General features: G+C 41.2%; 1 pseudogene; it reads left to right on the top strand.

Annotated features, from left to right (window-relative positions):
- The first annotated feature begins 3004 nt into the window (after positions 1 to 3004).
- The window catches only part of LOC146394409 (heat shock transcription factor, Y-linked-like), a 116768-nt pseudogene continuing 105614 nt past the window's right edge, over positions 3005 to 14158 (top strand).

Below are 14158 nucleotides of genomic sequence, written 5' to 3'. Positions count from 1 at the left end.
TTACTTATGACATTACCAATTCTTCTTTCTATATAATATTTTAATGGACCACAAATATCTTATATTATTTTTTGACTCCTTATCCAAAGAGGTTTTATGTTTATTTTATTTCCCCAATACATCATTATATTTTCTACTATACAGCATTGTGAGCCAGTTATACACACAGGTGTACCCTATTTTCTCACATTGTCATGCTCCATCGTAAGCAAATAGACATAGTTCCCAGTGCTACACTGCAGGATCTCACTGCTCATCCATTCCAAAGGCAATAGTCTACATCAATTAACCCCAAGCTCCCACTCACTCCCACTCCCTCCCTTCTGCCTCCTGCACCCCCTTGAATCATACATCCATTCTCAAAGTCCATGTTTTTCTTTTCTGTGGAAAGCTTCATTTCCGCTGTATAGTAGCTTGCAGATATCAGTGATATCATATGGTATTTGTCTGTCTCTTTGTGAATTCCTTCTCTCAGCATGAGTGTCTCTGTGTTATTTTTATTCACTGTTTTCAGAAAATTGCTATTTCCTGCATTTCCAATGTGTGCCTGAATCCCTGAAAATGATAGACCGTTCCATGTGAGATCGGTGACCTCTAAGTATGGGAAAGTGCAACAAGAAGGAATATTTTCCTGGACCGTAATAGACTAGCAAGACAGGTGGTCCAGAGACCTTTGGCTACTCCTAACATGGCCTTGTCCAGTATTAGCACATTGAGTGGCCTATCTGTGAACTCTTGGCCAGAATGAGGGATGTTCATTCCTAGCACCGTGGGATGAAATGGTCATGAAATGCCTGTCAAAACTGTCAATGACCATGGGGGCTTATAGCCAACTGTGACCTCAAGTATAGCACTTGCCTTCAGGCTCTCCTTGGAGTAAAACTTGAGCCACAGCAGCTGTTTCCCTGCAGCACCTGCTGAGCAGAGCTCAGGGAGGCGACCAGAAGAGAGGTACATGCCTTCAGACAGTTCGATTTCAGGTGAGCATTTCTATGGCCCCAAATTCTTGCCTCTTCTCTCATCTAGAAATACAGAGATCATTAACCATGGCATCTGCATGGGCCAGTAGGGAGAAGAGGCAGAATGGAGTAGCTGTGGGCCAGACATCCAAGGAAGACGAGAAAATATTTCAGGAGTAATTTTAGGCAAGCCTTGCCTGGTTAAGATCTTAGGGTTTATGTGCCCTGTCAGATATGATGCCACCAACACTTCTCAAAGCAGCATCAGCTGGCAGCGGCAACCTTACATTTTCAAGGTCTCCTCATACAGCAACAGAAAGGAGACAACATGCGTTATGACCAATAGCTCCTGTGATTTATGTGTTAATACCACACCAAGTGTTAAAACCTCCTCAGATAAAACGGAAGCCCTCCTTCAACAATACTGGTATCAACCTACATCCTAAACTCCTATTTAAACTCATTTTTCTTTACTTCCCAACCTCTATGGTAGCTTGTACCATGTCCATCCACCCAGTACTTGTCACCCCAGGCCAGCAGGAAGCAGATAGAGAAGAGTAGATGGTCACCCCTATCCCATATAATGGAAGGCTTGAATGACAGGTTTCCAGGAGGATGGAGACAGACCCCCATACACCCCAACCACTGCTGTTCACCTGAGAGACTTGCTGTGGACACCCCCCCCCCAGTATGTGGATGCTCAAGTTGGGCAGCAAGAAACAATGACCTGTGGGAAACAACTGCCTGCAGAGCTTAACATCTTACAGGGAGTAACTGCTCTATATCATGGGACTCAAGCCGTTACACCTCCCTTGACCTTCCCCTCCTTCTTCATTGTCCCTGCAACAGATTCCCAGCATGGACTTCATCCACGGATTCCCACCACAGGTGCTTTGTAAGCTTAACACCTCCTTGCAGTCAAGGCTGATGCCATCTAGAGCTCAGCCCCTCACTTTCTGATGCCCTAGTGAATACCAATTGGCCTTGTGAATTCCTCTCTCAGCCATCCTAATGAGAAAATATTAGGAATATTGTTTAACACACAGACTACTTACGTAGGATACACAGAAAACTCTATGTGCTAAAATCAGTGATAATAAATCACTGTCAGTTTTTAACAATGTGAAAACATTGTGTATGAATTTTAACGTATTCAATGCAATGGCATATATTATCTTCAGAATGTTGTACACCCATCACTTCTCCAGTTGTGAAATATTGGCCTCAATCCACAAGGAAATCTCATATCCCTTTGGATGGTGCTTCCCAAAATTTCCTCTCCTAACCACAGCATTTATCCCTCTTTCTATATCTCCATGGCTATAGATATTTTGCTTGGTGCCCAGGGACCTTCCGTGTCTTGCTTAGTGATAAAGGTTGTGTTTTTTTGTGTGTGCTTGTTTCCTTTATTTCTTTTTCTTAATTTTTATTTTATGGACTGCACCTGGGGCATGCAGAATTTCCCAGGCCAGGGATTGAACCCAGATCACAGTCGTGACAACAACAGATTATTAACAAGCTAGCTGCCAGGGAAATCCTGGCTAAGATTTTTCTGAATACAGATGCGGCATAGATTCTAGTTATAAACTGGGAAGTGATACATACCATATGTTTCACTTTACTGGTTTTTTTGGTCCCATTTTCCAGGCCTTAATAACAGGCACCAAATGTGTATGTTTATAATAGGGAATTTATGTTTACTTCTGGGATGAAATGGATTTATTTATGTGATGGGTTTTCTTATTTATTAAAAAGATTCCATTGGAATGGGATTTTGCTGACCTCACTTTTATTAGGGGGGGTTACTGTTTAAGTAAGGAGCTCATATTTTATGTTAACTGGACCAATTTCATAGGAAAGTAAGCACTGACTGAAGGTTATGCTCCGATTGCTAGGAGACCTGTCATCTGACAGCTACTTAGCTTAGCAACCATTGTGATGCATGGGCGATTTTATCTCTGTAAGCTTACCAAAGCAGCATTTAAAAGTGCAGAGTTCAAAAAGCATGCTGTTGAGAAAAGTAGCTGCAGAGAAACTAATCTGAGATGGCACAAGCTCCTTCAGAAATTCAACCTGTGTCTCCTTAAGATGCACCAACTGGTTCAGAATCCTCCATTACATCTCCATGGTGTGATAACTCAATCACTGGGGACTTGGACTTGAGGTCTCAGATTGAAGAAACAGCTTTTCGGGCTTTGTCTGAAGGCTCCCTGATAAAAAAGCCATGTCGCACATTGTGTGCCTCTGAACCAGATGAAGACGGTGATTTTCTTCCTCTGCCCTTTCCCAGAAAACTTTGGAAAACTGCTGAAAGTGATCACTTTAAGTCCACTTGGTGGGAAGCAAATGGAACCTTGATAGTGATTAATGAAGAACGCGTCAAGAAAGAAGTTCTGGAGAGAAAGGGTCCGTTCAGAATATTTGAAACTGAGAGTATGAAAAGCTTAGTTTGACAGCTTAACCTTTATGCATTTAATAAGTTGCAAAGGAATTTTCAAAGATGTGCCTCACTAGCTGACTTTCTGGCAGAAGAAAATGAAGTCTCTGCTCGGAACAAGGCATTAAGAAATTTCCAGTTACTACTTATAGAGGGAGTGTATAAAATTCTCTTTGGACATGTGCAAATATGTCCATCCATATAGGGTCAAAGTAGACCTTGAAAGTGGGATGAAGTACTGTTCCATTTTTATTATGATGATTATTTTTTGTCTTTTTGCCATTTCCTGAGCCACTCCCATGGCATATGGTGGTTCCCAGGCTAGGGGTTGAATTGGAGCTATAGCCCCCGTCCTACGCCAGAGTCACAGCAACGTGGGATCCAAGCCACATCTACAAAGTACACCATAGCTCATGGCAACACCAGATCCTTAACCCACTGAGCAAGGCCAGGAATCAAACCCGCAAACCCATGGTTCCAAGGCGGATGCGTTAACCACTGTGCCACGACAGGAACATCCATGCTCAACATTTTTAAATTGAGGATGGCTTGGTCATAAAATATTTGGGATGATAAATCATTGTCCTAGCCTCCTTGAGGCTTGTCAATGAACCTCAAAAAATGCAGGCCACAGAGCCTAATACTATTACTGTAAATATACCAGACATTTTTCCTTGAGGGCAATAGTTGGCTGTGACCACTAAGAACATTTTTGAAAATATTAGCAGTGGACGTGTATTGTCTCATGATATTAACTCCATATGATGCAAAGAGTCAGATATTATGGCTTCTGTCTCCTCGTCTCCTTGTTTCAAATACCATTAAATAAATTTCTCCTTGGTTTTAGCTGCAGTTCTACCATAATCCAAACTTTAAATGAGGCTGTCCTCAACTGTTGGTAAGGAGGAAAAGAAGAGTCACGTATAAAAATGCTTCTCCAGTATTGGCTTCTCTACGTCAAGGTTGCAGCAAGAAGCACTCTAGAACAGGGCATAAGGTGGATAACCATAATTCTGATTTTGAAGCAGAAACTCGTGGAGAAAATGCATTTTCAACCTCCACAAATTTACATGTGCCTTTAGTAAGAAGGCCTTCTACCAGCCAGAGAATTTCTAATACAACTACCCCCATGAGAAGTGACGTTTCTTCTACATCATCAGCATCAGCAGACCACAGGACAAACTGTCGTGGCTCAACATGCTACTTTAAATCAGTTGACCACGTTTCATACGCACTCACAAAAGAAGCTACTCTCCAGCAAGTGGCCACCTTGTGAATTTCATTACAACTACCACTTCCATGTCTCAGTACCACCTTATTTCTCCCTTCCCGAGTGGTTATTTTGGAATGACGGTGAAGCCGTCCCCTTTTCCAACCAGATATCTGAATATAGCACCAAGAGAGGGCCCTTAGTCTAACCCTCAACCAGCCAACCATCCGTGGTTCCCAATGCCAATGGCCACTGATACCTCTGCTGCCTCTCTCTCAAGGCCAATACCTCCATCCTCTTCATTATTTGAACACCATCCTTATTTTGACCTAACAACGGTCTATAGATTCTGCAGGATAGTGAAGATGAACATTTATGCTTGCAAATGTCAACAATTTCCTGCAATTCCTTTATTTCAAAAATAAATTTATATGTTCATGTTCATAGTTGCAATTTCTTCATTTATGAAACAATTAAGGGCTGTGTTTCTTTTTCTAAAATGATGTTTATTTTTTCTATCATAGCTTGTTTCCCATGTTCTGTCAAGTTTCTACTGTCGAGCAAAGTGACCCAGGCACACACCACCCCAACCACCCAAGACCCACACCCATACACGTATGTATCCTTTTTATTTTTTCACATAACCCTCCTTTGTGCTCCATCAAAAGTGACTAGATGTAGTTTCCATTGATTTACAGCATGATCTCATTGCATACCCACTCCACATGCAATACTTTGCACCTTTTCTAACTCCCGATTTCCAGTCCATCACAATCCTGCCCCCTCCCCTTTGGCAATCCAGACACTGTTGCCCACGTTTATGAGTTTCGTTCAGGTGGAAATTTCCACTTGTGCCATTTGTTACAGTCCAAACATATGTGATATCGTATTGTATTCGCCTTCCTCTTTCTGAGTAACTTCACTTAGCATGATCTTCTCTAATTCCAGCCATGTTGCTGCAAATGGCATTACTTTGTTCTTTTTTATGGCTGAGTCGGGGTTCCATTGTGTATATGTGTGTATATATGGAACACGCACACCACATCTTAATCCAATCTTCTCAATGGACATTTAGGTTATTTCCCTGTCTTGGCTCTTGTGGACAGTGATGCAATGAACATACATGTGCTTGTGTCTTTTTCAAGGGAAGTTTTTTTTCAGCTGTATGCCCAAGAGTGGGATTTCTGGGTCGGTCAGGTATTAGTTCTATATTTACTTTTCTGAAGTATTTCCATGGTGGTTTCCTTAATGGTTGTAACAATTGACATTCCTTTCATCAGTGTAGGAGAGTTTCCTTTTCTCCACACCCACTCCAGCATTTTTTTTTATGTGTGGACTTGTTAAGGATGGCCATTCTGACAGGTGAGAAAGGTACCTCATAGTAGTTTGTATTTTCATTTCCCTAAGAAACAATGATATTTAGAATTTTTTTATGTGCTTTCTGACTATCAGTATATATATTCTTTCGTGGAATGTCTATGCAGGTCTTTTGCCCCCTATTCCATTGGGTTGTTGGCTTTTTTGTGGTTGAATTGTATAAGGTGTTTGTATATTTTAGAGATTAATCCCTTTTTAGTTGCATGGTCAGAAACAATTTTCTCCCATTGTAAGTTGTCCTTTTGTCTTTTTAGTGGTTTTCAATGCCAGATTGTTTTGTGGTTTTTCCATATTTGAAAATTTTAGTAGTTAGATAGGAATATTTGACATGCTTTCTTGATAATAACGGTTTCAAAAAAGAAAATGCAACTAAGGAAAAAGACAGTGGGAGTTAAGTGATTTCTGAAATAGTCCAGGTTGTATTGAATGGATGCCTAAATTAAGATGGTAGGGAAAGAGGGGCAGATGAAGTTCAATTTTGAAAGGGAAAATACAAATTCTTTATGTAGCATTTTCTCAGCTGCATTATACTCTGTTATTTCAAAGGGAACTTGGATCTTACCTGACAAGATTGTCTTTATTACAAAAAAAAATAAATTTCATGGGGTTCCCACCATGGCTAAGAAGTTAACAAACCGAACTAGTGCTGATGAGGAAGTGGCTTCAACCCCTGGCCTCACTCATGGGGTTTTAAAGAGGCAGAGTTGCCATGAGCTGTGATCAAAGTGCAGATGTTGCTCAGTTCCAGCATTGCTATGGCTGTTTTAGGCCAGCAGACACAGCTCTGGTTTGACCCCTAGCCTGGGATCCTCCATATGCCAAATGTATGGCCCTATAAAGACAAAAAGAAAAAGATAAGCATAAGTTAGAAAATACATTTCATCCTCCAAACTACAGCATAGTTTAGCTTCCCCAGGACCCATGTCCATAAGTGCACCATAACTGCAATTATGAAGGCCAATGACATAATCAGCGATTGCATCACCATCAGCACATGGTGGTAGTTTCAAATGAAACATTTACCAAACAAACAAACAAAAAACGAGGGGGTATCATTATTGCTTTAAAATCCTCAAACTCTCCAGGTTAGGTGTGCCTTTATTTCCTCCCCTTTATATTTCCTGCTGCACACTTATAAGTTGTGTTCTTTTATTCCACAAAGAGAGGCTTAAATAATTATACTGGTCTTTAATGCCAAACCTTAGCATGGCTAACAAATCCGTTGAAGATGTAGAATCTGTCTGACCTGGCAGCTTCATGTTTCAGTTTCGCCATCGACAGATTACTGGACTGGGATAATATGGATATGTGTACACAGGGCAATACTACTCCCCTTAAAAAGAATGAAATAATGCCATTTGCAGCAAGATGGGGTGGAATTAGAGACCCTCATCCTGAGCGAAGTAAGGCAGAAAGAGGAAGACAAATACCACATGATGTCACTTATAATTGGTATCTACTATACAGCACAGATGATCATTTCCACAGAAAAGAGAATCATACACCTAGAGGATAAATTCGTGCTTACCAAGCAGAGGGGGCGGGAGTGGAATGGTTTGGGAGCTTGTGGTTCATAGAGTCAGACAACTGCCTTGGGATGGATGAACAATGAGACCATGCTGGGTAGCACTGAGAACTATGTCTAGGCACTTAGGATGAAGCATGATTGTGTAAGAAAGAGAATGTATACATGTATGTGTAACTGGGTTACCATGCTATAGAGTACAAAATCGAAAGAATGCTATAAACCAGTTCTAATGGAAAAAAATGTTTATATCATTATATAAATATAAAGTAAAATAAAATAGTGAAAAAGAGACCTTTTACGGACAAGATAATCTAAGATAATTTAACAAATTCTGTTAAAAAAACTGTTTCTGAAATAAATATTAAAAATAATAGTAATAATAGAGATAAAAAGAAAAAATCAATAAAACTAAGAAATGTTTTGTTGAAAAGTTAAAAAAATAAAAAAACATAAAAGGTAAAATTAAAAAGAAAAAAAAAAAGAAAAAGCAAAGAATAAGTAAAAAGACAAAATGCTGGCCAGACTCACCGGACGAGGAAAGAAAAAAAGTGATTTAAAAAACATAAGCAATCAGAGTTCCCGTCATGGCTCAGTGGTTAACGAATCTGACTGGGAACCATGAGGTTGCGGGTTTGATCCCTGCCTTGCTCAGTGGGTTAAGGATCCGGCATTGCCATGAGCTGTGGTGTAGGTTGCAGATGTGGCTGGGATCCCGTATTGCTGTGGCTCTGGTGTAGGCCGGCAGCTACAGCTCCATTTAGTCCCCTAGCCTGGGAACCTCCATATGACAGGGGTGCGGCCCTAGGAGAGTCAAAAAGACAAAAAACAAAACCAAACAAAAGCAAAAACAAACATAAAAATCCTAGGTTTGAAGAAAATAAAATGTAAGAAATGAAAAAGAAGAAATCCCAATGGATACTGCAAAAACACCCCCCCAAAAAAACTAAGCATATATCATAAATACTTAATTGCCAACAAATTTTAAAACCTCATAGAAATGGACAACTTTCTAGAGAGTTAAAACATGCAACAAATGAATCCAGAAGAAATAGATGATCAACTGAACAGACAGGTCACTGGAAATGAAATTGAACATGTAATAAAAACACTCCCTGCAAACAAAAGCCTAGCATCACATAGGAACAATGGTGAAATATTCCAAACATACAAGGGGAAACAGTCCTATCCTCCTTACACCTTTCCACAAGCATGACGAAGAAGAAACATTCCCAAAGATTGTCCATGAACCCAGCATCACCCTAACACCAATGCCAAAGACACTACCCAAAAAGTAAATTTTATGCCAATATCTGTGATGAAATAGAAGTAAAAATTCCCAACAAAATTTTTTCAGCCAAGTCCAACAACATGCAAAATAGGATCATACACAACGACCAAGTGGATTTTGTCCCGGGTTTGCAAGGAGGGTTCAAACTACTCAAATCAAACAATGTCACACAGTACATGAACATACAAAAACTAAAAACCCACATGATCCTCTCAATAGATGCAGCAAAAGCATTCGCAACGTCCAACATCCATTCATGACCAAACCTCTTACCAAAGTGGGTATTTGAGAAATATATCTTAACATGATAAAAGCCATTTATGACAAACCCACAGCCAACATACTCCTCAAACGAAAAAAGCTGAAAGCCTCTGCACTAAACTCTGAAATGAGGCAAGAAGGCCCATTCTCACCACTTTTATTCAACCTACTATTGGAAGTGCTAGGCACAGCAATGAGACAAACGAAATACATCAAACGTGTCCAAAGTGGCTGAGAAGAGCCAAAATATTCACTACGTGCTGGTGACAAGATGCAATCTATAGGAAATCCTAAGGCGGCCACACCAAAACTACCCAAAGTGACCCACCAATTTGGCAAAATAGCAGGATACAAAATTAGCACTCGGTAATTGGTTGCCCTTTGGGCTACTCACAATAAACTCTTGGCAAAAGAATAAAAAATAGCATATTTTGAAAAATGCACCCCGAAAATTTAAAGACCGAGGAATAAACTGGACCAAGGAGGTGAAAGATTATAAGCTGAACTGTAAGAAATTAAAGAAGATTCAAATAAAGGGACAGAGAGTCCATGATCCAGGTTTGGAAGAATTAATATTATTAAAAAGCAATAGTGTGCAATGAAATCTACGGATTCAATGAGCTCGCTAGCAGAAGACACCTGACATTGTAACAGAACTAGGACAAAGGGAAAATTCAAAAATTGATATGGAACCATGTAAAACCCAGAATTGCCAGAGCAATCCTGAGGGGGGCAAAAAATAAACAAATAAATAAAAACAAAGTAGGAGGCATAACTCTCCTAGACATCAGGCAATTTTTCAGAGCCACAGTAATCAAGACACTGTGGTACTGGTACCAAAACAGACCTACAGACCAATGGGACAACATAGGGACCGCAGGAATAAAGTCACAACCCCGCATTCCATTAATCTTTGACAAAGGTGGCAAGAATGTAACATAGGAAAAAGACAGCTTTTTTCCACCAGCTGGGGCTGGGGAAACTGGACAGATGCATGCAAATCAGTGAAACTGGAATACACCCTCACACCATGTACAAAAATAAACTTCAAGTGGCTTAAAGATTTAAACATAAGGTAGGACACCATCAGACTCCAAGAAGAACCACAGGCAAAACATACTCTGACATCAACAATAAAAAATGTTTCCTCAAGGGCAGTCTCCCAAGGAAACAGAAATAAAAGCAAAAGTAAACAAAGGACTCAATCAAATTGACAAGCTTTTGAACAGCAAAGGAAACAATGAAACAAGACAACCATTGGAATGAGAGAAAACACTTTCCAATGATGCCACTGAGAGGGCTTAATCTCTGAAATAAATGACTTAGAAAACTCAACAGCAAAAAACCTAGCAGCCATTTGAAGAATGGGCAAAAGACCTTAAAAGATATTTATCCAAAGGATACCTGCAGATGGCCGACAGGCACATGAAAAAATGCTCAACCTCACTAATTTTTAGAGAAATGCAACTCAAAATTACTATGAAGTACCACCTCACACCTGTCAGAATGGCCAGCATTAGCAAGTCAATAAATAAAAAGTTCTAGAGAGGGTGTGGAGAAAAGTGAGCCCAGCTGCACTGTTAGCTGGAAAGTAAATTGGGACAACCACTACAACCACTATGCTGATCAGTATGGTTGTACATTAGAAAACTAAATATAGAACTAACCTATGGCCCAACAATACCACTCTGGGGCATATACCCAGATAACTCTTTCCTTGAAAGATATACATGGACTGGAAAGGTCATTTTAGCACTATTCACAATATGCAAGACATAGAAACAACCTAAATTTCCATTGACTGAAGAGTACATTAAAAAGATGTGGTACATATTCACAATGGGAAACTACTGAGTCCAGAAGAACAAAGTAATGCCATTTGCAGCACCAAGGGTGGAACTAGAGATGCTCATACTAGGTGAAGTAGGTCAGAAAGGAAGCAACAAATACCATTTGATATCACCAATCTGGAAATGAATAAATGGCACCAATGAAACATTCTAGAGGAAAGAAATGAATGCACTTGGAGAACAGACTTGGGGTTGTCAAGGGGGAGGGGGAAGGAGTGGGACAGACTTGAAGTCTGGGGTTGAGAGATGCAAACTCTTGCATTTGGAGTGGATAAGGAATGGGATCCTGCTGTTTAGCCCAGGGAACTCTATCTACTCAGGGGTGGTGGAACATGATGGAGGTAATGTGAGACAAATAGTATTTGGGGGTTGTGAATTTGTGTGTGTGAGCAAGGAAGAGAGAGAGAGAGAGACTGGGTCCCTTTGGTGTGCAGTAAATAATTGACAGAACAGTGGAAACCATTGATAATGGGAATAATAACAATCATTAAAAATCAAAACAAAACAAAACAAAACCTCCACAAACAAGACTCAGATCTCACAGCAGTGGGTTCAATATGTAGGGGTTGTGTTGATTCCAGGGCATGAGCCCTGGCCATAGATGGAAAACAGCAGTTAGTGCATTACTGTCTCCAACCAGAGAGAGGCAGCACTGTGGCTTCCTTGGGGTGGCTGCCCCTGCCATTTATGGTTCCAAATTATGCCCTGAGAGCCAAGCCCTACATAGGGACCCAAAGGGAATGCAAAGTGACCCCCTTCAATGGAATAGGGATGCCCAGTGGGGCTTTTGGATGCTAAAGGCTGAGCTGAAGAGACTGCCAGCACGGGGACCTCCCAATGGGGACAAGCCCTTTATTCCATGCACTCACAGAGGTCAGGGAAGGCACCAGGAATCCTGAGCCAAAGCTGGGACCAGATCAGAGATGAGGGGCTAACTTTTCACCATAACAGGACTCAGGGACCCTGGGATGCCCTGCTGCCTGTGGGAGGCTTACAAGCTCCCCCTGGACAACAGAGACATGCAGTCACCCCTCATCAGGCACAGGCTCAGCTAGAGTCAAAGGACATCACTGGATCCTTTGGAGAAAGGTTAACAAGATAGGAGGGCCTATTAAAAGACACCTCCAACTTTACCCTACCAGTGGGCCAAACCCTACTCACAGCAACCCTGCTTCCAGCAGGCAAAAGTGGAGACTTATCCCATCAGTGTATAGAGACCATAAAACCAACCTACTCCAGGAGTTCCAATCTTCTAGAACACACTTAAGAATAAGGGGTGTAGAATGATTGGGGCAGGGCATGAGACAGGCTAGGACCTGGGATCCTTCGTTGCACTGCTTGCCTCATGAAAAATGTCTCCTTGAGCAAAGAAATAAAAAGGAAATACAAGGGACGACAAGTAACGACATGCATGGGCAGTTGGGAACAATTATAAACAAGAAGATTCAAAAAGACCAATGAAATGAAATGAACTAGTCAAATGAAAAATAAAATGAAATAAATAGAATAAAATAATAAACTAAGATAACTAAACTAAACTAAAACAACCCCCAGCAAAAAATTCAGAGTGTCAGGGGCAGAAACAGGGTATATCACACACAGAGTGGACAGTACCACTGAGGAAGTGCCCAGAAAAATCTCAGCCACACATCAGACCCAAATCTGACCCACATGCTTACCCTTATCCCTCCAGAGAAGAAACTAGCTTGCCCCTCCTCACGGAGCAAGAAAAGGTACTTGTTGCTTGTATGTGTTCCTTTGTGCTGCTGCAGGGCCCAATAAAGCCTTGCCTGAACTTCTTGGCCCACATCTCATTAATTTCCATTTACTAGGGGGCCAAGAATCCTGGTCAGCATATAAATGCATGTTTAGCAGGCTCTAAGACTGGCTGGCTTAGTCACCATAATGTTTAAACTGAATCATGTATAAGCCAGAATGACTTCCCTATACATCTGTATGTGAAAATTCCTTCTATAATCTGCTTTTCTGTGTAGCCACTCCAGAAACCAATCTATACTCTTTGGAAACAAGGAATGCAAACCAAAAACTTTACAGTAATTAGATCAGGCAGAAATACCATGAACCCTGAATTTACGGTATTTCCCCGTTGTGGAAACCTGCCTTCAACACCTCTATGAAACAGTCTTGAGAACCAAACGACAACATCTCCTTCAAAAAAAAAAAAAACCAAGAATTCTGAACCACCATATCTGGATAATCCCCTCAGGAAGTCTGAACACAAACATCATAGCATCCAGTAAGTAAGGCATACTGCAGTCTTGGAAGGAACCTGCCAGGAAGCGAGACAACACCACTGAGCACTTGCCTCAGGATGCCCTCTCCAAATGAGTGATAGCCATGCAAGAACAACACATCAAAATCTAGGCAGCCACCCAAAAACCTAATTGTGAATTTCTGCAACTATCCTGGGAGGCACATCAAAACACCCCCACCCATCATCCTAGGAAGCCTAATTCCTGCCTTTGAAGAAATCAGCCCTTGATGCCAGGCCAGGAGCTGTGAATCATTAAGTAATAAGTTCAACACTCAGCCCAGAAAGGCCAACTCTACTTCTGCAGCAGAGAGCTATGAAGCCTATTTTTCACATTTTCAAGACCCAGTCGAGTGTCCCTAAGTGAAACCTTCATGAAAGCACTTCAGTAATCCTCAGACCTTTGTGGTAGCTGGCTTGGAAACAACCACCTCCTCAGCAACTAGGCAGAGACAACCACACTCAACGCAGCAACCATGCATAAAGCCAAACTGCAAATTCTTCACAAGATTACAGTGTAACAGTTACTTCTGCCATATTCTTTCAGGAAATCCCAACACAATCTCTTTATAGCCACTGGACCAGCAAGATTAATCACCACCTGTGCAGCCACCAGGGTAAGCACCAAAACCAAAACCTCTGTAGTCATCACATGATGAAGGCTGACCATATTTTGGTAGTAATTGGACCGGGAGGTTGGACCTCAGTCTCTATAGTAACCAGCCAGCCGGCCTGATCACAAATTCCACTAGCCTGATCAGGAAGTCAAACCAGAACTTCTACTATAACCATTGAGCCAGCCAAGCCGTAGTCTCTGCAGAAGCCAGAGAAGACATCTGAGCATAATTTCCACAGCCACCAGCCATGTAAACTAACCACAAACTCTGTCTCCTCCACGTAGATATTCACCAAGCGACCTCTGCAGAATTTGGAAGGAAAAGTTCACTGTACTCATTTCACCTAACAAGACAGGTTA

The sequence above is a fragment of the Sus scrofa genome, chromosome Y, assembly GCF_054392235.1.
Source record: "Sus scrofa isolate SSC_HxYL_T2T_F1_AM1 chromosome Y, Sscrofa_HxYL_maternal_Yorkshire_Landrace_v2.0, whole genome shotgun sequence".
NCBI lineage: Eukaryota > Metazoa > Chordata > Mammalia > Artiodactyla > Suidae > Sus > Sus scrofa.
The sequence above is the reverse complement of the archived record's forward strand: the minus strand, read 5'-3'. Positions and strand labels throughout refer to the sequence as shown.